Below are 24,599 nucleotides of genomic sequence, written 5' to 3' on the forward strand. Positions count from 1 at the left end.
ACACAAATGAACATATATACACACTTATGTTAATAACAGCATTATTCCCACTAACAAGAAAATAGAAACAGCCTAAATGCTCATTTACAAATGAATGGCTTGAGAAATTGTGGTACACTCACACAATGGAATACTATGCAGCACTGAGGAAAATTATTTCATAAAATCCTGTGTAACACATGAGAGTCTAGAGAGCATTATACTGTGTGAAATAACTCAGTCACATAAAGACAAATACTTGCAGAAAACAATCATTATGAAAATGGGAGAATAATTGAGTAAGATCTATAAAAACATTCAGAAGGAGAAGGAGAGAGGGAGGTAAAAAAGGAGAAGGGGGAAAATCATTAGAATACAGAGGTTAGTGGGAGAATGGGTTATGAAGGAGTAAGAAAAATTCAGTGGGGACTTGAAAAGATAAGGTGATAATAGGGGTAGATCAACAGTAATTAATAATATAAAATGCAACATATATAAATAATTGTCTAGAACACAATGTACCTTAATGAAACAAAATGTACATGTATAATTGTATATAAACCAATAAAAGAAAAAATACTTCAGCATAAAATGTCTGGTGGAATATGTATGACAAAATGCTAGTAATTATTTGATTGACAAAAAGATACACAGGCATTTACTAGGCTATTCTTTCTTTCTTTGAAAATATTAATAACAACAAATGAATAAATAAATTATAGACCCAGGAAGAACAAACTGGAACTTTTAATTTCTCAGTGTTCCTACAGAGGAGAATAACTTTACCAAATTAGCCTATGAATGATGATGTTGTTGTTGTTAAGTGCCATCAAGTCATAGGCAACTCATAGCAACCCTATGAACGAAAGACCTGAACACTTGTATAACTTTGGTCGTTTCTCCATGTTTATAGAGTTTCCGGAGACAAGTCATTTTGGAAGTGGATGCCACTCCTCCTTCCAAGCTTGTTTTAATCGGGGAGCTCCACCAAACACTGTCCACCATGGGTAACCATTATCACATTTGGCATACCAGTGTCACAGTGATTAGCATCACAACCACCACAAGTTACCTCTGTACAGCAAAGCACAGACCAGTGCTATACCACTTATATGAATGTTTGAAAAAAAAAAAACAACAAACCAAAACCCCAATTTAAACCAGGCCTGAATGCCACAGATTAAAATCACCCACCTTGGCCTTGGTAGCATAACTTTCTGTCAACCAGAATGTCCAAAAACCAAAACAAAGGGAAAACATGCTGACGCAAAAGAGATGAACAGAAGAATTCAGAGGGCTACTCGAGAGGACAAGGAAAAGTATTATAATGGAATATAGAAAGCTGGAGTTTGAGAATAAAAAGGGAAGAAGTCGCTCTGCATTTCTCAAGCTGAAAGAACTGGAAAAAAAATATAAGCCTCTAGTCACAATACTGAAAGATGCTATGGGCAATATAATGTATGATTCAGGACGCATCAAAAGAAGATGGAGGGAATGCACCACATCATTTTACCAAAAAGAACTGAATAATACTGAAGAAAAAAAATGTCAGTAATTACCATATGAGCAAGAGCCAATGATAATGAAGGAGGAATTTGAAGCTGCATTAATGACATTGACAAAAAAAAAATAAGGTACCAGGAATTGATGGGATACCCATTGACTTGTTTCAATTAACAGATGCAGCCCTGGACACATACACCAGTATATGCCAGGAAATTTGGAAGACAGCTGTCTGGCGAACACATTGGAAGAGGTCCATATTTTTTCCATTCCCAAGAAAAGTGATCCAACAGAACATGGAAATTATCAAATAACATTAACATCGCACGCAAGCAAAAATGATCCCAAACCAGCTAGAACTGCACATAGATATGAAACTGCCAGAAGTTCAAGCATTTGACTATGTGGATCATAATAAGTTAGGAGTAACAATGAGAAGAATGAGAATCCCAGAGAATTTAATTGTGCTCATATAAAACCTATACCTAGCCGAGGAGGCTGTTGTGAGAACAGAGCAAGAAAATACTACACAGTTTACAATTAGGAAGGGAGTCTGCCAGGATGTATTCTTTCTCTATACCTATTTAATTTGTATGCTGAGAAATAAAAAGGGGGAAAAATCTGTTCTCTAGCTCTTCTGTATCCACTGGGTTTGGTGAATCACTGGAAGATCATTCATGGGAATGACTTGCATGACTGTAGATTTGCAGGCTGGTTTTGCAGAAACTGGTGAGTGTTGTAGATAATCAGTTGGAATCAGGTGTCCAAAAATGAATGATAAACATTTTTTAAAGCGTCATCGTACTATCTAGGAATCTTAACATTAATAGTGACTTAACTCTTTTTAAAGTGTTTAATAAATTTAATATTGAGGCTTTGCATATATACATAATCTTTTTATTATTATTTTTAAACATTTTACCCTGGTTTATTTACAAAGTTTAAATACATTGTTTTTCACAACAGATCTTTCTCATTTCCTTCATACACACACCTCCCCCCACCCATCATCACCTCTCCACTTCCACCCTCCCTCCTCCTTGGATTCTCATACTCATTCTACAATAATGGTTTTATACAGTATTTGCCCTTATGGTTATGAGATAGCTCACTAAGCATAACGCTCCCCAGTCCCTCCCAAGTTAGGTAGTAATTTACAAAATCATTGCTCCTGCATGCTGTGTAGTATTTCATCACATGAATGTACCATAATTTCTCAAACCATTCAATTTTTGTTGAACATCTGGGCTATTTCCATATCCTTGCGATGGTGAATGATGATGCTATGAATATTGGTGTACAAGTCTCCCTTTGAACCTCAGTGCTCATTTTCTAAGGGTATATTCCAAGCAGTGGAATACCTGGGTCACATGGAATTTCTAAGTTCATGGTATAAAGAGACTGCCAAATACAGACAGATTGCATAATCTGAAGAGGATAAAATTGATGAATGGGACCTTCTAAAGATTAAATTCCTGTGCACATCAAAACTTTTTCCAACAGAGTGAAAAGAAAACCTACTGACTGGGAAAAACATTTGGCAATACTATTTCAGACAAGGGTCTCATAACGAAAGTTTACATAATACTCTTAGACGTCCACAAGAAATAGATTGATAACCCAATTACAAAATTGGCAAAAGACATGGAAAGAATTTTCACAGAGGAAGATATTTGAGTGGCCAACAGACACATGAAGAAATGCTTAAAATAATTTGCAATCAGGGAGATGCAAATAAAAACCATAATGAGATGCCATCTCACTCCAGTAGCAAAATTTAACAGGACAGCAAGTAATAAATATTGGAGAGGATGTGGAAAGATAGGAACTATTTTTTTCTTACATTTTAAAATTCTCTAAAATTTTATACTGATTTATTTACAAAGGTTGAATATATTGTTTTTCACACAAGATCCTTCCCATATCCTTCACAGACCCCCACCCATCGAATTGTGCAACCCTATGATTAACAACTTCTCCCGCCACCCAGCCTCACACCTCTGCTTCCCTCTCCCCCCTTGGATCCTCATACTCATTCTACAATAATGGTTTTATACAGTATTTGTCCTTGTAGAACTGAAGTAGTTCATCCAGCATAATGCTCTCCAGTCCCTCCCAAGTTAAGTAGTAATTTACAAAATCATTGTTCCTGCATGCTGTGTAGTATTCCATTGTATGAATGTACCACAATTTCTAAATCCATTCATTTGTGGTTGGACATTTGGGCTGTTTTCATGCTCCTACGATGGTGAATAACACTGCTATGAACATTGGTGTCCAACTCCCCATCTGAGCCTCAGTTTTCCTTTTTTTGGGGTATATTCCAAGCAATGGAATATCTGGGTCATATGGAATTTCTATGTTTAGCTTTTTGAGGAAGCACCAAACTGTCTTTCAGAGTGGTTGTACCATTTTACAATCCCACCAACAATGTATAAGAGTGAGATAGGAACTCTTATATATTGTTGGTGAGACTGTAAAATCGTACAACCACTCTTGGAAGGCAGTGTGGCACTTCCTCAATAGTGACTTAGCTCTTATTTGAGCCATATTAGAGTTCATAGGGAGGAATGCTGCTAACCCAAAGGCCATGCCTCTCTGGCAGTTCAAATCTTCTAGCAGCTTCATGGGAAAAAGGAAATCTCCTCTCATGTTGTTGTTTGTCAATGAGTAGAGCATGACGCATAGCGACCCTATGAACAAAAGGCCCGAAGCCCTTTTACAACTATCAACATTTGTCAAATTTCATAGTTTCCAGAGGCCTGTTGTTTAGGAAGTGGAAGCCACTCTTGCTTCCTCTCATGAGATTTACATTTTCAGAAATCCAAAAGAGGGTCAGCTATGAGTCAGTTCTTACTTATGTGAGAGAGCAAATAAATCCCATTGTTGTTGTTATGTGCCATTGTATTGTCTACAACTCATAGTGACCCCATGATCAGTAACTTTAAACCTTGCCTTACCCTGAGTCCATTCCAGTCTGGCCCAAGTTCCACAGTTACTATGTCAATCTATCTCATTCAGGGTTTTCCTCTCCCATACTAGCCCTCTACCCTTACAAGTATGATGTCCTTCTCCAAGGATTGGTCCATTCTGGCAACATGCCCAAAGTATGTAAGATGGAGCTTCAAAATCTTAGCCTCCAAGGAGCAACCTAGTTTCACTCTCACCAGGACAGACCTGTTTGTTCTCTTTGCAGGGCATGTTCAGTACCTTTCTCCAGCACTAAAACTCAAAGGCATCAATTCTTTTTCTGTCCTCCTTAGTAATTGCCTAGTTTTCTGATGCATAGCAAATAAATAAGACCATGGCCTAGATCAGGTGGGCTTTGGTTTCTAGACTGAAATATCAGTTACTCTTCAGCACCTTGGAGAGTTCTCTGACAGTAGATTTTACCAATGCAACTCATCTTTTGATTTCCTGACTGCTGATGCCAAGAGTGTTGATTGTGGATCTAAGGAAGATGAAATTGTTAACAATCTCAACCTCTTCTCCATATATCATGAATTTCTATTAGTAGGCAATTTATTCTTAAACATCTAAAACAATTTGAATTTGTATGTAGTATATTATCCTCAATAAATGAGCAGGAGTTGCATCCACTTCCTAAACAACATGCTTTGGGAAACTATGAACTTTGATAAATGATGATGGCTTCAGGCCTTCTGTTCATAGGGTCACTATGAATCGTGCTTGACTCAGCGGCAATCAACAACAACACTGTTCTCAAGAAATGAGCTTAGAGTCCAAAAAACATTTAGGATGCATCTCAAATTATGGAACAAAATTAATAATATTCCTTATTATGAAAGAAAAAGCAAGGAGCAGAGGTCCCTAGAACAAGCACCTTTGATAAATCAGGTGTACAAGGATCTTTGAATTCTCTGATGTTAGTAAGTCTGGAGGGACAATTTAGAATCCTCAGTTATAGCTACTGAGCATCTCGGTGTATTAACAGACTTTCTCTTTCCTTCCTACCCCGACATATCCTGTGAATATCTTTAAGTCTGTCCATACAAGGAAACATCTGTATATCGGCACCAATCAAACTTTACCTAAGCACCCCTGGTGGCATCATCATAAATTGTAAGAAAGACCTTATAACTGAAAAAGAGATACCATGCAGAGGACATGGCTCACAGCTGTATTAATATAAGGAACCAAGCTGTACCTTTATATAGGACATGATAACATTGTGGAATTAGAAATTATTAGAATTGGCAGACCTGGGCTTTAGTCTTACTTCTGTCATCAAAGAGTTGCCTGTCATCAAAGACAGGGTTTAACCTTTTAGGACTCTTTTATCTCAGCTATTCACTGTCTGTCTATCTATCTATCTATCTATCTATCTATCTATCTATCTATCTATCTATCTATCATCTATCTATCCATCTTCTTATCCTACAACGGTTTTTTAATTCTCAGTATGTGGCACTGCCCTCAGAAAAAAAAAGGTCTGTGATCAAGAAATGACAGACTTTCAAAAACAGATGCAAACTACCATATTTCCACAAAAATTTTACAGATTTTTATAGTTTTTGAAACTGTGGTACTCTGCCTGCATTAATTGGTTATGTGCAGTGTATACATCTACATATCTGTTATTTATTTGGAAATGCTATTTATATAGGAAAAAGCAAGATACTTGTGTATGATTTAGCCAGGATTACCTTTCTTACTTCCCTTCATTTCCCACAAGTAGTTTAAATTAACTGTTAGGAAATTCTGAATAGATAAAATCTTAGCTAACCACAGATAATCTTCTGGGTGAATATAATTAATCAACACAAAAAGAATACAAAAGTTCTCTTAGAAGAACTTTTTAAATTGTCATCAGTTTTTCATTCAACTATCCATACACATCAATGACAACACTTAACACAATGTAGCAACACTTTTCCCACTTCCCTCCTTTAATTCTGATTTCCAATAATACATTTATACCTCACTGTATTTTCTCTATCTTTAGTGATATTGTGCTGATGGTCTTCCTCTTCATCTATCTTTTTTTTATTATTAAATTTTATTACTTTTAATGAACATTTACAGAGATTTTGGGTTTTCATTCATTCATTGTTGCACTGTTTTCTCCACCCTCATCCCCAGTTCGTTCTTCTTCCCCTCCCCCCAATGTCTGTTTTAATTGTCCAATTGCCACAGTGCTTGTCAAAGCCAGTTCTGATTAATCTCCTTTGTCAGTGTGTCCCTTGCCATTCCCTATCACTCCTCCCTGAGAGAGACTTCACCCTGATTCATAAGGAAAAGGGGATGGCGTATTCTCTTAGCTACTTCCTGCTGAAAAGGGACGCTGTGGGTTGCAGGGTGAATGTCTTCTCTCACTACTCTAAAGGGCCCCCTTGGCAGTAGGAAACACATAGACTATTACGGAGATTGATTTTGGAATTTAGATGCACTGTTATCAATTGTGCTTAGCCATACATGTTCATATCCTTGAAGATGTATCATGGAAGTGTTGCAGCCTAGAAGATACAAATTTAACTAACAAGTTAAAAGTGCATGAGTCAAAAATTGAAAAGCAATAATATTCTGAGTAGAAGGTTCTAATAGTGGCACAAATCAAGTTACAGAGGTAAGGTGGTTCCATTGCCATCCTTACTCTAACTTAATTCTTTTTTTTTAACTTAAATTTGTTATTAATTTCAGTGAAAATTTACAGAGGCTTTGGATTTCCATTCATTCACTGTTGTAGATTTGTCCCCTCCCAAGGCTCCCCCCCACCAGACATTACCCTCTTGGAAAAGGAAAAGAAAAGATTCTTTCATTATTTCACAAACCCTCCCCCAGGTCCACTCCACCATGTAGCCATCTCTCTAGACTCCTGTCATGACAGAAATACCTAATCACATATCTCTTTTAAATAGTTTTCTCCCTTCTCTGTTTCAGAGCAGCATACATTATTGAACCCATCTTACTCAGTCTCTCCCCAACCCCAAGGACAGTCCCATTCTACAACAGTGGCACCATGCAATATTTGTCCCTTTGTGACCGGGATATTTCACTCAGCATAATGTTCTCCAGAGTCAACCATTTTGAGTAATATTGCATGAGTTCCTTGTTTTTTAATGCAGCATAGTATTCCATTGTGCGAATATACCACAGCTTCTCTAGCCATTCGTTTGTTGATGGGCACTTAGGTTGTTTCCAACTCCTTGCTATTGTGAAAAAAGTTGCAATAAACATGGGTGTGCATATATCTGCTTGGGTGTCAGTTATGGTCTCTTCGAGGTATATTCCCAGTAGTGGAATTGCTGGGTCAAATGGCATCTCTATTTGCAACTTTTTGAGAAAGCGCCATACTGCTTTCCACAGGGGTTGCACCATTTTACACTCCCACCAACAGTGAATAAGGGTTCCAGTTTCTCCACAACCTTGCCAGCATTTATTGCTTGGTGTTCTGTTAAATTTTGCTATTTTGACTGGGGTGAGATGATATCTCAGAGTTGTTTTAATTTGCATCTCTCTTAGGGCTAGGGATTTTGAGCATTTCTTCATGTGCTTGTTAGCCATCTGAATGTCGTCTTCGGTGAAGTGCCTGTTCATATCCTGTGCCCATTTTTCTATTGGATTCTTTACCTTTATCTTGTTGTGGTGCTCAATTATTTCATAAATTCTGGATATAAGTCCCTTATCTGATATGTTATTACCAAATACTTTTTCCCAGTCAGTGGCTTCCCTTTTTACCCTGTTGGAGAAGTTTTTGGATGTGCATAGGGATCTGAGATCTTAATGTGTATGTACTTTCATTTTTAAAATAGCTGGAATAATACATCAACAGAAAACTGCTAGAAATTCATGCTGGATTGAGAAGAGGCCATGGCACAAGGGATATCGCCATTGATGTCAGATGGATCTTAGCTGACAGCATAGAATACCAGAAATATGTTTGTGCTTTATTGACTATACAAAACCACCTGTCTCTGTGGATTATAATAAATGATTACTAACATTGAGAAGAATGGAAGTACTGGAACACTTAATTGTGCTCCAATGAGAAACCAACACATATATCAAGAAGGTGCTGTCCCAAAAGAACAAGGTAACATTGCATGGTTTAAAATCAGAGAAGGTGCATGTCAGGGTTGTATCCTGACTCCATAACTATTTAATATGTATACAGAGCAAATAAATTGAGAAGCTCTGGTTTTATTAAGAAGATTAGAGGAAAACTCATTAACAAGTTACATTATGTAGATAACACAATATTGCTTACAGTAAGTTAATACGATACTTTAAACACTTAATACAGAACATCAAAGACTACAACAGTCAATATGGGGTACATCTCAACATCAAGAAAACAAAAATCTTAACCTCTGGACCAATAGGCAATATCATAACAGAGGACAGATTGAAGATGTCAATGAGTTTACTTTACTTGGACCCATAAATAACAACAAAAATCCGAAGATGTGTTACATTGGAGAACTCTACTGTCGAGTACTTCTTTAGAGTGTTAGAGAGCAAAGATGTCAGTTTAAAGACTAAGATGTACCTGATCTAAGCCTGAGTATTTTCAATTGTTTCCTATGTACCTGAAAGTAGTACAACGGATAATAGATGCCGTTGTATTATTGTGGTATTGGAGAAGAGTATTTAATATACCATATACTGCCAAAGGAATAAAAGGTCTATCTTGGAAGAAGTACGTACATCCAGAACACTCCTTTAAGACAAGGACAGTGAAATGTCACCTCACTTATTTTGGGCATATTTTCAAAAGGAACCTGTTCTTAGAGAGAGAAAGGTAGAAAGAAGACCCTCAGTGTGATGGAATGGCACATGGATGCTACAGTCGGCTTGAGAATGACTGAGATCATGAGGATGGTGTAGCACAGGGCAAGGTTAAGAGATGTTGCTTATAGGATTGCTATGAGTTGGAGTCAAATAGAGGGAACTTAGTAACAGTATTCTTGCTTTACCAATTTTTAACCCCCTTCCCTTCATTCTCATTGCTGACAACCATTCAACAATTACTCTAGTTTTGTGTAAACCTTTCTTTAGCTTTTTATTATGTTAATCTTATACTGTATTTGTTCTTTTAATATCTTAAGTCTTTAAAGCTGATATTTCAATCTGTTGATCCAGGACACATAAGCTCCAGGCTTGTTCATCGCCAATCCAGCTCTCAGCTGTGCGTAGTTTAGCTTGTACAGTGCACCTGCTTAGTTTCTTTTCTTATTAACCACTCATTGCTGTGAGACAACACTGAGTCATAGTTGACCCATCGTTGAGTTTCCAAGGCTGTAAATCACATGGGAATATACTGATTATCCATCTTTCTACTACTTGGTGGATGGTGGATTCAAACTGCCACAGAGGTGTAGCCTTGGAGTTGGGAGCATGATTCCTTAAGATTAGGCTACAACAAATTTTAACAGGGTAGCAAGTCATATTGTTGTTGTTGTTATGTGCCAATGAGTCACTTGCGACTCACAGCGACCCTATGTACAAGAGTCCTAAACGCCGTTCTATCCTGTGTCAACCTCGCTGTCTCAAACACACTCATTCCCACCACTCCACTCACAGAATCGATTTATCTCATCGAGGGTCTTCCTCTCCTGTGCTGCCCCTCCACTCTTCCAAACATGATGTCCCTCTCCAAAGACCAGTCCCTCCTTGCAACATGCCCAAAGTATGACAGACGAAGCTTCAGAATCCTTGACTCCAAGGAGCAGGCCGGCTTCACCCTCTCCAGGGCAAACCTGTTTGTTCTCCTAGCAGTCCATGGTATATTCAACACTCTTCTCCAGCACCAAAGCTCAAAGGCATCAATTCTCCTTCTATGATCCCTATTCACTGTCCAACTCTCTGAGGCATAGCACATAATTGTGAAGACTATACCTGGATCATGCTCACCTTAGTCTCCAGCCTGACATCGTTGCTCTTCAGTACTCTTGATAGGTCCCTCACTGCTGACTTTCCCAATGCAATTCATCTCTTGATTTCCTGGCTGCTGCTACCAATAGTGTTTACTTTGGAACTAAGCAAACTAAAACTGTTAACTATGTGAATCTCTTCACCATCCATACTGATGTTGCCAGTTGGCCCAGTGGTGAAAATCTGTGTTTTCCTGATGTTAAGCCTCAATCTTATATTGTTGGTGGGATTGTAAAACGGTACAATCACTCTGGAAGGCAATTTGGCATTTTCTTAAAAAGGTGAATATAGGAATTCCATATGGCCCAGCTATTCTACTGCTTGGAATATACCCTGAGAAAATGAGAACTGAGGCACAGAGACTTATACACCAATGTTCATAGCAGAGTTATTCACCATAGAAAGAACATGGAAACAGGCCAAATGTCTAAACACAATGGAATGGATTAAGACAGTGTGATACATTCATACAATGGAATACTACACAGCGCACACAAAAAAAGATTTTGTAAATTATTATCTAACTTGGGAGGGCCTGGAGAGTATTATGCTGACTGAACTAAGTCAGTCTCATAAGGACAAATATTTTATAAGACCATTATTGTAGAATGAACATGAGGGCTGGGGGTGGAGGGCTGAATCATAGATAGGGTCACCCAATTTGATGGGTGGAGGGAGGGATGGCTAAGTGAAAGGGCAAAGGTCTGGTGTGAAAAACAATGTATGAGAACTTTATGAATTTTGTATGTAAACCAGTGTAAAATAATAAAAACAAAACAAGACTAGGCCACAAGAGCTCTTCTGCTCTTATTTCTCAACTCAACTCATTGCTTTTAAGTCTGAACTCACTCATAGCTGACCTTCCAGTGAGGTTTCAGAGGCTGTACATTGCACTGTAGATTCTCATCTTTCTCCCAAGGAACTACTAATGGTTTGAATGCCAGAGAAGGGCTAGCAGCACACAACTCCCTACAGACTAGGAAACAAAGCTCCAGTTTAAAAATTGTTGTTGTTGTTAAGTGTCATTGAGTCAAATGCAAGTCATAGTAATTTTATGTACAATAGCTCTGAACCCTGCTCTATTCTGAGCCAGTCTCACTCTCTCTAACACACCTATCCCCACTACCCTAGTTACTGTGTTAATCCATCTTTTTCAGGATCTTCCTCTCCTGCACTGTTTCTCCACCCTTCCAAGCATGATGTCCTTCTCCAGGGACTGATCCCTCTTGGCAACATATCCAAATTGTGTCAGATATAGCTTCAAAATCCTTGCCTCCAAGGAACAGCCTGGTTTTGCCATCTCTGGACAGATGTCTTTGTTCTCTTGGAAGTCTATGGTATGTTTAGTACACTTCTCCAGCATCACAACTCAAAGGCATCAATTCTTCTGTCAACCCTAGTCACTTTCCAGCTCTCTGATATATAGAAACTAATTACAAAGACCACAGACTTAACGAGGTACACTTTAGTCTCCAAACTGACATCATTGCTCTTCAACACTATGGCATGGTCCCTGATAGTAGCTTTCCCCAGAGCAATTAATCTATTGATGTCTTGACTGCTGGAGCCAAGAATGCTGATTGTGGATCTGAGCAAGCTGTAATTGTTAACAACCTCAATCTCTTCTCCACCAATCCTGCACTGCCAACTGGCCCAGTGATGAGAATCTGTCTTAACGTTGAGCATTTGTCCTTCCTGATGATGTGGCTAAAGCCAGCAAGAAGTCTTAGCATTTTTGCTTCTTAGGAACATTTTAGTTTTGTTTCCTTTAAGATGAATGTATCAATTTGGCAATTCACCATATAGTTAATATTGATGCTGAAAGCTCTGGCATCACTATTTAAAATACCAGCAAATTTACCACGGTGAACATGTTCTGGCAGCGTTTCCAAGCTAAGGTAGACTAGGGAGACAGGGGAATCTACTTTCAAAAATCAGCTATGAAAACTCCACAGATAATTCTCTATATTCATATCTTTATTAGAGTCCAAGTGGTGCAGCAGTTATTTTCCTGGCTGCTATAACTGTAAGTTTGACAGTTTAAACACACCAGCTTCTCTCTAGGGAAAAGACAAGGCAGTCTGCTCTCAGAAAGATTACAGCCTTGGAAAAACCTAGGCGGAAGTTCTCCCGTCCTAACAGTTACTACATTAGAAGTCAGAATCACCTTGATGGCAATGGGTGGTGTTTTGGCTTATATCTGTTGCAAGTGGGACTATAAGAGAGGATTACTAAAAATATGTATTCTTAGAAATATGGTATTATGTGTTGGTTCCCTTGCACTCTGTGAGGAGCTGTTGTGGTAGAGTGAGCAACATGACAAACTGCAAACCACTACGTGACAGAAAGATGGGTGATGGACAGTCTCTTCCTGTAAAGATTTACAGCCTTGGGGGTCCACTCTGAGTCAGAATAGACTTGATGGTAGCAGTCTAGGGTTTTGACTTTTGGTGTTCTTTTTCATAATATCTACAGCTACCGAGTTTATGAGGTTCTCTTCTAGACTTATGGAGAAGTTCTGTTTGTCTGTATCCTGTATTCAGGAGGGTTCTCTGGGAAGTTGTTTCCTAATAGGAAGAGATGGAGGAAAAAGGGAGAAATGAGAGATAAGCAGAGGGTGCCCCCTTTCTGTAACTTCCAAGTCACAGCAGTGACAGCCAGATTGCACACTGTAGAGCTGAGACAGACAGGATTATGGGGCTCAATCTTTCTACTTTATGAAGAAATCAAACCTCAAAGAGGTTAAGAGCTCCACCAAGCCAGACTGTGAGTGCCAAGCCCAGCCTAGGTCTCCTAGCCCTACAGTAGTGCTTTGATATTATTTCCCTCCCCCTTCCTTTATGAAGCTTAACTCTCAAGTGAAAGTGAAACAGCAACTTCAATTAAATCATGTTATTTATTGTCTGAGCACCAAAACTTTTCATGTTGTTTCCACTCCAGCTTGATTGTCTAAGTGAAATCCCTCATTCTGTCCTGGCATTAGGAGCCCAGAAAAAAAGGGCCTCTTAGCTGTAGCTCCATCAGCAGCGCACTTTGCAAAGCTTCTCCAGTTTTCTAAGAACCACTTCAGAAACCCGAGTTCGTCTCTCTCATGTCATAAGAAAGCATTTGCTTTTACAGGAATGTTCTCAGTGCAAAGCAAAGGAAGCAGGGATGGGTCATGGAGAACAGTGATCAGAACGTGGAATTCAGAGTCAAACCAGATTTAAGGGAAACTTTCCTTTGCATCAGTTTCCTCATCTGTAATACAGGACAAACTGTTGTTCTTATTTGTTAGGTGCAGTTGAGTCAGTTCTGTGCAACTCTGTTGAGTGCACAACAGTGCAAAGCAGTGCCCGATCTTGCACCAAAACTTCATCCTCACAGTCGTTGCCATGCTTGGGGCCACTGCTGAAATGAGCGTTAGTCCATCTCATGGTCTTCCTTTTTCACTGGTCTTCTACTTTACCAAGCATGATGTCTTTCTCCAGGGAACTGGTCCCTCATAATATCAAACATCTAAAGTGCATAAATCAAAGTCTTATGATCCCCCTTCTAAGAAGCATGCTAGTTATGCTTTTTTCAATATAGTTTCGTTCATTCTCTGGCAGTCCATGGTATATTCAATATTCTTCCAATGCTATGATTCAAAGACATCAATTTTTCTATCTCTCTAACTCATTGCCCATATTTTGCATGCTTATGAAGAGACTGAAAATGCCAGGACTTGGGTGAAGCACATTTTAACCCTCAAAGTAATACTTTGGCTTTTGAAATCCTTTGCAATAGATGCGACCAGTGTAATACATTCTTTGATCTCTTGACTGCTGCTTTCATGAACACTGATTGTAGGTCCAGGTAAAATGGTTTTTTCCCCCCAGTGTAATATCTTCTCCATTTATAATGATGTTTCCTATTAGTCCACTTGTGAGAATCTTCCCCCCCCTTTATGTTGAGGGGTAACCTGTATTGAAGGCTTAAAGCTTCATCAATAAGTGCTCCACATCCTCTTTACTTTCAGGAAGAAAGACTGTGTCATCTACATATAGCAAGTTGTTAGTCTTCCTCCAATCCTGATGCCATCTTTTTCTTCAAAGAATAGAGTTGCTCAGATTATTTACTCAGTATACAGATTGAATAAGTATGGTGAAAGAGTACAACTCTGACATACATATTTTCCAATTTTAGATCACGGAGTATCTACTTGATTTGTTCAGAGGACTGCCTTTTGCTCTACATATATCCACTGCCATTGAGTTGAGTTAGACTCATACAGACCTTCCACCAAGTTTCTGAGGCTGTAAATCTTTATGAGAGATGACTGTCTCTCTCACAGAGTTGCTGGTGGACCGGAACTGATAACCTCTGGATTTAGCAGACTCCAACTTTGGGTGGAATATACTCAGGGTCATATATTTTGGCTCTCATGGTCTTGTTCTAATCTTCTTCCATTTCATCTTTGGACTTGCATATGAGCAATTTGTGGTCTGTTTCATCATCATCTCTGGTCTTGTTCTGACTGATATTGAGCTTTTCCATGGTATCTTTCCACAGATGTAGCTGACTTGATTGCAGTGTATTCCATCCACTGAGATCTACAGGTATATTGTTGTTGTGTAGCACTGAGTCAGAACCGACTTATAACAGACCCTCCAGTGGTTTTCAGAGGCAGTCAATAGCATGGAAGGAGACTGTCCATCTTTCTCCCATGGAGCAGCTGGTGGATTTGAATTGTGTGCCCTTAGGATGGCAGTGTAGCTCCTTACCACTAGGCCACCAGGGCTCCCTATAGTTGTTATTGATGTCACTGAAAAAAGAAATTTTCAACGAATAAGGCACTAGTCATACAGAATTCTATCACATGATCTGCACTGTAGTTTCTATCACCAAGGTCGTATTTTATAACTGCTGGTCCTTCTTGCTTGTTCCCAATTTCTGCATTCTAATCACTAATTTGTGTAATTATCAATACATCTTTATTACATGCTTGATTAATTTCTATCTGAAGAATTTGGTAGAAATCTTCATCTCTGACATAGTAGTTGGTGTACTAATTTTAATAACAATTATACTAACTAGTCTCTCTTGGTGGGCATATAGATATTATTCTATCACTGACAACATTATACTTTTGGATAGGTTGTTGTTGTTAGGTGCCGTCGAGTCACTTGCGACTCATAGCGACCCTATGTACAACAACCCTAAACTCCACTCTGTCCTGTGCCAATCGCACTGTCTCTGACACTCCCATTCCAATTATCCCAGTCACTCAATCAATCCACCTCATAGAGGGCCTTCCTCTCCTGCGCCGTCCGTCCACCCTCCCAAGCATGATGTCCTTCTCTAAGGACCGGTCTCTCCTCACAACATGTCCAAAGTATGTTAGACAGAGCCTCAGAATCCTTGCCTCCAAGGAGCCACCCGGTTTAACCCTTTCCAGGACAAATCTGTTTGTTTTCCTAGCAGTCCATGGTACTCTGAATACTCTTCTCCAGCACCACAGCTCAAAGGCATCAATTCTCCTTCTATCCTCCTTGGTCATTGTCCAACTCTCTGATGCATAACAAGTGATTGTGAAGACCATGGCCTGTATCAGGCACACCTTAGTCTCCAGAGAGACACCATTGCTTTTCAGCACTTTGGAGAGGTCCGTAACAGCAGACTTTCCCATGGCAATGCGCCTTTTAATTTCCTGGCTGCTGGTGCCAAGACTGTTGACTATGGAGCCAAGCAAACTAAAGCTGTGTACAATCTCAATCTCTTCACCATCCATCCTGATGCTGCCAATTGGTACAGTGGTGAGAATCTTTGTCTTCTTGACATTGAGCCTCAATCCATATTGTAGACTGCAGTCCTTGACACTCTGCAGCAGGCGCTTCAGGTCCTCTTCAGTTTCAGCAAGCAGGGTTGTGTCATCCGCATAATGGAGTTTGTTGATAAATCGTCCACCAATCTTGACTCCACATTTCTCCATAGAGCCCAGCCTCCCGGATAATCTGTTCTGCATATAGGTTGAAAAGGTATGGAGATAGGATGCATCCCTGGCATACGCCCTTCCCAATTTTGAACCATGCAGTGTTCCCTTGCTGTGTTCTGACGACTGCCTCCTGGTCCAAGTATAAGTTTCGCATTAGAACGATCAAGTGTTCTGGGATTCCCATTCTTCTCAGAGTCAGCCATAGTTTGTTATGATCTACACAGTCAAATGCCTTTGCATAGTCAATGAAACACAGATAGACATTCCTCTGGTATTCCCTGCTTTCAGGTCTTTTTAAAATTTATTCTTCATAAATTTTTTCAATTCACATTGTGCTTCATATGATCATTCTCATACATCATGTCTTATAAAATTAATCACCACTGAGCTGTGCCCACTATTACCCTGTCTTTTCAAATCCCCACTGAATCTTTCCTAACTCCTTTACCTCTTCTTTCTACCCACTAAACTCTGTGCACCTGTTATTTCCCTTCTGCTCCCCACTCTTAGCCCCTCCACTCCAGTCCTTTATACGCAATCTTACAAGATATCCTTCTGTTTTTTATAATGGTCTTATGTAGTATTTGTCCTTATGAGCTAAAGATAATTTACTCAACATAGTGTGCTCTAGTCTCTCTCATGTTATATGGTATTTTTAAAAATTGTTGCTCCTGAGTTCTGTATAGTATTCTATCATGTGAAGGTACTATATTTCTCAATCTATTCTTTTGCTGATGGACACCTAGGCTGTTTCTATGTTCTTGCTATAGTGTAAATAATAGTACCATGAACATCAGTGTACAAATCTCTATTTTTTTTTTTTTTTGCATGTGTGTGTGTCTCAGTTCTATTGTCCTCAGGTTATATTCCTATCAGTGGAATAGCTGAGTCATATAACATTTTCTATGTTCAACTTTTTGAGGAAATGTTAAACTGCCTTCCAGAATGGCTGTACCATTTTACAATCTCACCAACATTGTTCCAATCTCTCCACATCCAGGATAGATCTTGACATGTTCCTTTATTAATTAAATGTTAAAATTTTATTTATACAATCATTTGTATGCATATTTTTACATTTTTGTCTTATACAATCATTTCTGTACATTGTGTTTTAGATAATTGCTTACTATTGATCTATTACTTTTTTTGCTCTTCACAATGATGATATTTATTAGGGAAGTCAAAAGGCTGTAATTCTGGTTGGCAATCTGTCAGGATATCTTCCCAAATGTGTTCACAGACACCTCAGCCTTCAGCCTCACTGCTTTAGGCCAGTTTTAAAAAACTGTCAGTCCTGTAAATTATGGTGTCTCCCTTTATTCATCTAATAAACTTGGGAAATGGCTCCTAGATCTGGTTCTGTGGGACAGCAGTTCCAAGGTCAGCTCTGCTCATGTCAGATCTCCTGTTCTCTTCAGTGGCTGCCGCTCCTTGAGGCTCTAGTCTGAATGGCACAAAAAATCTTTGGCTCTACAAGACTCACACTCTGCATTCTTGCTTCTTCTCTGCTGGTGAAACTCTCAATTTTTGCTGCCAAATCCATTCGACTAAATGGTAAAACTAGTTTATCTCCTGTGACAACCAACCCACCTCATCACATGTCCATCCAAGCAGCAAAGTCAAACTCAGTGAGGAGGAAAGTTATTTTGAGTAATGAACCCTTGACACCACGGATCATGTCCTGGCTTTTTTGATGATGAATGCCATACCATTCACCTTTATCATTGTAGGCATAGTAGACTGTGATTGTCAATTTCAAACTGGCCAGGACCATTCTGTTTCAACTCATCACTGCCTAGGATATTTATATAGTTCATTTCTGTTTTTATAATTTCTACTTTCACTAGATTTATACTCCTTACATGTCACGTTCTGATTATCAAAGGATATTTGCAGCTGTTTATTCTCATTTGGAATAAGCCACATCAACACATAAAGATCCTGAAAGCTTAACTCCATCCATATCATTAAAGTCCACTCTTCTTTGATGAGGCAGCCTTTTTATAGTCATGTTTGGAGTACCTCCTCCCTTCAGGGCTCATCTTCCAGCACTACACAAATATCTACTGCTGCTCATAAGGTTGTCACCAACCTACTTTTTCTACTAGAGGGTCAGCTATGGGTTGGTTACAACTCGATGGCACACAAGAGCAACTAAGAAGTTAATTGTCAAGTTCTTCCTGGTAGTCAAGCAATAGCATCTATTTCATGTCATTGTTTTTAGAATTGAATGTGGTAATAAATGAGATGACGCTTAAACACTGTAAGTGCAAATTAGCTACCATAATTATGAGTTTAGAGGTGGTTCAATGGTAGAATACTTAATCTTCTATATGGGAGACTTGGATGTGATTGTTGGACAGTGAACCATGCACAGCCATGACCAGTCTTCAAGCAGGGCCTTGAAAGTTACTGTGATGTTTAGTTTCAACAGACTAAGACGAACTGGGAAGAAGGGCCTGGCAATTTACTTCTGAAGATCAGTCAATACAATCCCTAAAGGATCACAATAGTCTGTTCTACATTATATCAAGGGGATGCTGGAGGACTGGATAGTATTTAGCTCTGTTATGCATGACGTATGCTGTGAAATGTGCGGACTTGATGGCAGCTAACAATAAAAACCACCATGATTTTGGCTAGGCAAGCAAATGGATTATGAAATTTGAACTGCTTTTTTGTTATTGTTATTTTGGAGAAAGTAGATAATTCTACCTCTTTTTTGTAAGTCATTTAGATATTGAAGTTCCACCAGAAGTTTTGAACAAAGATTATAGTGAAAGCAGAAAATGTTGCAGTATGAATTTGTTCTTTGGGAAGGGAAAGGGCATAATGTGACCTCAAACCAAGTTCAACCAGTTAGTCATCTCCACAGGGTCATTACTCGATTCTCCCCTGTAGTATGTCATACCGGATGTGCTTATCAATGTTGTGTTCCTTTTCTGCTTTAATCAGCCAACATGGGGCACTGTGAGAACAATGCAGCAATCACCTCCTTCCCCAACAGGTATACTAATTGGATCATTTCCATAACAAACTCATCTTTCACCAGCATGAGTCTTGTGAATTTGCAGATAATCCCTTCTATAGCTTATTTCCCCTCTGATGTGTCTGGAATTTTAGAACATAATGACCCCAGAATATTCAGGGGGGCTCTAGGAAGGGGATATGCTGATGAGTTTGGGAGCATTTTGTGTGAAATAGGAAAGTGCAGCTATCTCATTAAAGTATGTTTATAATTGGTTCTGTGCTTTTTCTGGCTTTCTTTTAAAACATAGTCTATCTGACTTGGACAACTATTGAGTTTGTGATGCTTCCTTCTAAAGGACAAGCCTAGTCGTCTACACGCTGTATTGGAAAAAGTTCCGTCACTAGCTATTCTCAAATCTAAGGGGTTTGAAAGAAAAGGGACCACCACTTAGAAACATGAAACAGGAGAAATAACTCTTCTGAAGCTCAGAATTTAGCCAGTGCTTTAAAACACATCATCTTCATCACATCAAAAATTAATGCTAAATAATTTTATTTCTTGACATCTTCTGAAATACAGAACCCTTAACAAGAACAGTTGAAATAATTCTTTCTGCTTGAGGGTTTTTCTATTTCTCTGATTTTGAAAACCGAAGAGGAATGAAATCAGCGGAAAGCCCAAGTGACATTTTTTTATGTTAAATTGCACAAAAAATAGCAGGTCCTAAGCCATTGATTGCAAAAGCTCTCATTGCATGTCATTGCTACAGGGTCTTGTTGTTAATTTCAAAGATTAACAAACTCTTCTGAAAAGGAATATGAATTGTGGGTTACTGGGAGGAATAATCTCAAATGCTTTGGCTTTTTAGAATACATAAAGTTGATCTTGAAAAGAAATTTTTAAAAAAAGAAAAAAATTTATTGAAACTTTTAAAAATTGTAAAAGATTGATTGTCAACAGTATGATTTCAAATTAATCTAAATACACACATACACTCACATTTATGTGCATTGGCATATCTAAAATGACATGCCATAAAATATTTATAATTGTTAATGTTTTCAGAGTACTGGGATAATGTCTTATTTTCATTTGTTAATTCTGTTTTGCCATTCTGTATTTGCTGTTCTGTAAAAAATGAATAGATATACATTGAGAAGGTTTTTTTCCTTTTTTTAAAGAAAAATCAACACATTGAAACATTTTAAGGATTTTAACTTAGGGGAAGTTGGGCTATCTATCAGGTAACTGTTGTTTCCCCTGATGTCTACAAATACCCTTCTCTCAGCTAACCTGTCAAGGAAGACTCCATGAGGACCTGAATGTCTAATTTGCTCTATGGTGATATTTATGTTTTCTGCCAGACATGTATAACAGAGTTCACACTCTAACCTTCCTACATTTACAAACTCCAAATCTATGCCTACCACATTTGTTCTCTTCTGTGGCAAAGACAATTTCTATAAGGGATGGGAACACGACATTTTTAAAGCTAATTCTTCATCATTTAGGAATGTACATATATTCTCACTCGCACTTTGTTGTGCGAAATTCTCTGAGTTCAATGATCTTTTCTCAAGCCTCACTTTTGAGATTCTTTGTTAAAACTGCAGCTGCCAATGTGTTCCACCAACTGGTGAGGGAGTGAGAAAATAAGACCAACAGATAAGCAGCACAATAAGGAAAAGAATGTCAAGATGTGGGTGGAGAGGTGAGATTATCATAAAAATATTGGGAAGCAAAAAAAAGAAATAAAAAAATAAAAAAAATATTGGGAAGCTGTTACATTTTTGCAGTGCCTCTGATGATATGCTTAGCTTTTAGGTGTATTCTAGGTCTTGGTTTAAAGTTATTTCTGCAGAAATGCCCTCTTCAGCTGCTCAGATTAGTTGGTATCTCTATTCTACATTTTCATGGTACTTTTTGTTTTTCACTCATGACTTTTATTGCTATTATAAAATAATTTAATATGTAATGTTGTCTGTGTAATTGTGTGCCACTCTCACTAGACTATGAGGTTAGAAACTATGTCTTTTTAACATTCCTGGAATTATGGTTAAGTACTTGGCTATTAATTGAAAGGTTCACTGTTTGAACCCACCAGCCATTCTGTGGGATACATGCAGTAACCTGCTTCCAGAAAAGCCCTGAAATCCTTTTGTGGCAGTTCTTCTCTGTTGCTTTGAGTTGGAATTGACTCAAGGCATACTACATCAATGACTAGGGCTAGAACATGGTTAAGTATTTATTGAACAGGTGAATGAATGAAATGCTTCTCTAACCTCCTCTGCAACCTTTTCGTCTGGATTTTTTTATATACAACTCCACATTAATTATATATAACCTCATGAAAATATAAATTAGTAAAGTCTTTTCTGCTATTGTTGTATTTCTGTGCTGTTGAGTCTCCTGCAGCTCATAGCTGCAACAGCAGCTCTGAAGTTTGCCCTGTCCTGAGTCAGTCTCACTGACTATGACACCACTCACCTCACTGTCCCAGTGACTGTTTCAATCCATCTCATCCAGGGTCTTCCTCTCCTGTGCTGTCCCTCCACCCTTCCAAGCATGATGCCTTCTCCAAGGATCATTCCTTCCTGGCCACATGCCCAACCAAACTATGTGAGACTGAGCTGCAAAATCAAAGCCTCCAAGGAGAAATGTGGTTTAATCCTCTCCAAGACCCACCTACTTGCTTTCTTGGCAGTCCATGGCATGTTCAAGGCTCTTCTCCAGTACCACAATTCAAAGGCATCGCTTCTTCTGTCATTCTTACTCGTTGTCCAGCTCTCTGATGCATAACAAGTAATAGTGAAAAACACGGCCTGATTCAGGCACAACTTAGTTTCTAGACTGACATCATTGTTTCTCAGTACTCTGGAGAGGTCTCCAACAGCAGATTTTCCCAGTGCCATTCATCTTTTGATTTCCTGACTGCTGGTGCCAACAGTGTTGATTATGGAGGCAAACAAGCTGTAATTGTTAACAATCTCAATCTCGTCTCCATCAATCATGGTGCTGCCAATTGGCCCAGTGGTGAGAATCTTTGTCTTCTTGATGTTGAGCTTCAATTCGTATTGAAGGCTGCAGTTCTTGACCTTCTGCAGCAAGTACTTCAGGTTCTCCTCAATTTCGGCAAGTAGGGTTGTTGATGAGTCTTCCTCCAATCCTGATGCCACATTTATCCTCATAGATCTAGCTTCCCAACTGATTTTTTCTGCATATAGATTGAGAGGATATGAGGATAGGATGGATTCCTGGCATACATCCTTCTCAATTTTGAACCATACAGTGTTTCTTTGCTCTGTTCTGAGGACTTCTTCCTGGTTCAAGTATAGCACAGTCAGGTGTTCTGGGATTCCCATTCTCCTCAAGGTTAGCCATAATACAGAAAGCCATTCTTCTAGTACTCTTAGCTTTCTGCCAAGATCCATCTGATATTGGCAATAATGTCTCTAGTGCCAAGACTTCTAAACCCGGCTTGTATTTCTGATAGTTCTCTGTCAACATACTGTTCTGTCATTTTTGGATAACCTTCAGCAGGATTTTTATTATTCAATAATTTCCACACTCTGTTGGAACACCTTTTTTTGGGGGGATGGGAATAAATATGGATCTCTGCCAGTCAGTTGGCTAGGTGGTTGTCTTCCAGATTTCTTGGCACAACCTGGTGATCACATCCAGGGAAGCATATGTTGCTGAAATACATCAATTGGTATTTCATCAATTTCTGGGGCTTTATTTTTTGCCAAATCCTTCAGAGCAGCTTGCACTTCCTCTTTCATCATCATTGCCTCTTGCCATATGTTGTTTCTTGAAATTTTTCTGTCAGCCAATTTTTTTTTTGTACAGTGACTTTATTTACTCCTTCCATTTTCTTTTAATGCTTCCTGAATCATTCAATATTCTGCACATAGCATCCTTAGGTATTGAAACTCGCAGTTCGAATTTGTCCTTTAGTTTCTTCAGTTTAAGAAATGCCAAGCAAGTTCAGCCCTTTTGATTTTCTGACTCCAGCTCCTTCCACATTTCATTATAATACTTTGTTTTGTCTTCCCATGCTGCCCTTTAAAATATTCTATTTCAGCTCCTTAACTTCTTGATTCCTTCCCTTTGCTTCGGCTTCTCAGCACGCTAGTGCAATATCTAGAGTCTCTTCTGATGTCCATTTTGGTCTTTTCTCCTTCCTCCATCTTTGCAATGACCTTGTCCATTCTTCATGGATGATATTCTTGATATCATTCCACAACTCATGTGGTCTTCATTCATTTGTGTTCAAGGCCTCAAACCTGTGCCTGAGTTGGATTTTAAATTCAGGTAGGATAGACTCAAGAGTAAATTTTTATTCCTGTGAATTTGATTTTATCTCCTTTAGCTTTAATTTGAACTTGTACATGAATAGTTGATAGTCTGTTCTACAATCAGTACCTGGCCTGGTTTTCACTGTTGATATTGAACTTCTCAACAATTCTTTCCACAGATGTAGTTGATCTGATTTCTGTGCATACCACCAGGTGAAATCTATGTGTATAGCCTGCGTTTATGTTTCGTATAAAAGGTATTTGCAATGAATAAATCATTGATTGTGCAGAATCCTATAATTATTGATCCTTCTTCCTGGCTACCAACTTTTGCATTCCAGTCACCCATTATAGTTAATGCATCTTGGTTGCATGTTCAATATATTTCTGACTGCAAAATTTGGTAGAAATCTTCTATATCCTCCTCTTTGGCTCTAGATGTTGGTGCATATATTTGAATGATAATGGTATTAACAGGTCTTCCTTGTATGCATATAGATATAATCAGCCACTCACAACATTGTATTTCAAGATGGATCTAGAAATAACCTTTTTAACTATGAAAAGGACTTTGCTTTTTCTCACTTTTTCATCTCCAGCATAGTAGATCATATGATTATCTGATTCAATATGTCCCATGCCAACTATTTCATTTCAACAATACCTAATATGTCAACATTGATGCATTAATTTATTTCTTAACAGTGTCCAGTTTTCCTGTATTCATGTATTTCACATTCCATGGTCCATTCATTAGTTTTTGCTTACAACTGTTCTTCCTCCTTTGTGTTTCTAAATTTGAGAGCTCAGCCTCAGATGCCATATCTATTACTCTACTCTTAAGTGTTCTCTATTGTACATAGGGTTTTTGAAGGGCTGTTATATTTCTGAAGTACATGGCCAACCCTTATTGCTAGTCTGTCTTAATTTGGATGCTGAGCTTTAGAACAATATTTAACAGACGAGCATTTTACGGAAAAGAGCAGATGAAAGA

This window comes from Elephantulus edwardii, unplaced genomic scaffold (assembly GCF_000299155.1).
Source record: "Elephantulus edwardii isolate Elephantulus edwardi_28Jun2011 unplaced genomic scaffold, EleEdw1.0 scaffold00264, whole genome shotgun sequence".
NCBI classification, from domain to species: Eukaryota; Metazoa; Chordata; class Mammalia; order Macroscelidea; family Macroscelididae; genus Elephantulus; species Elephantulus edwardii.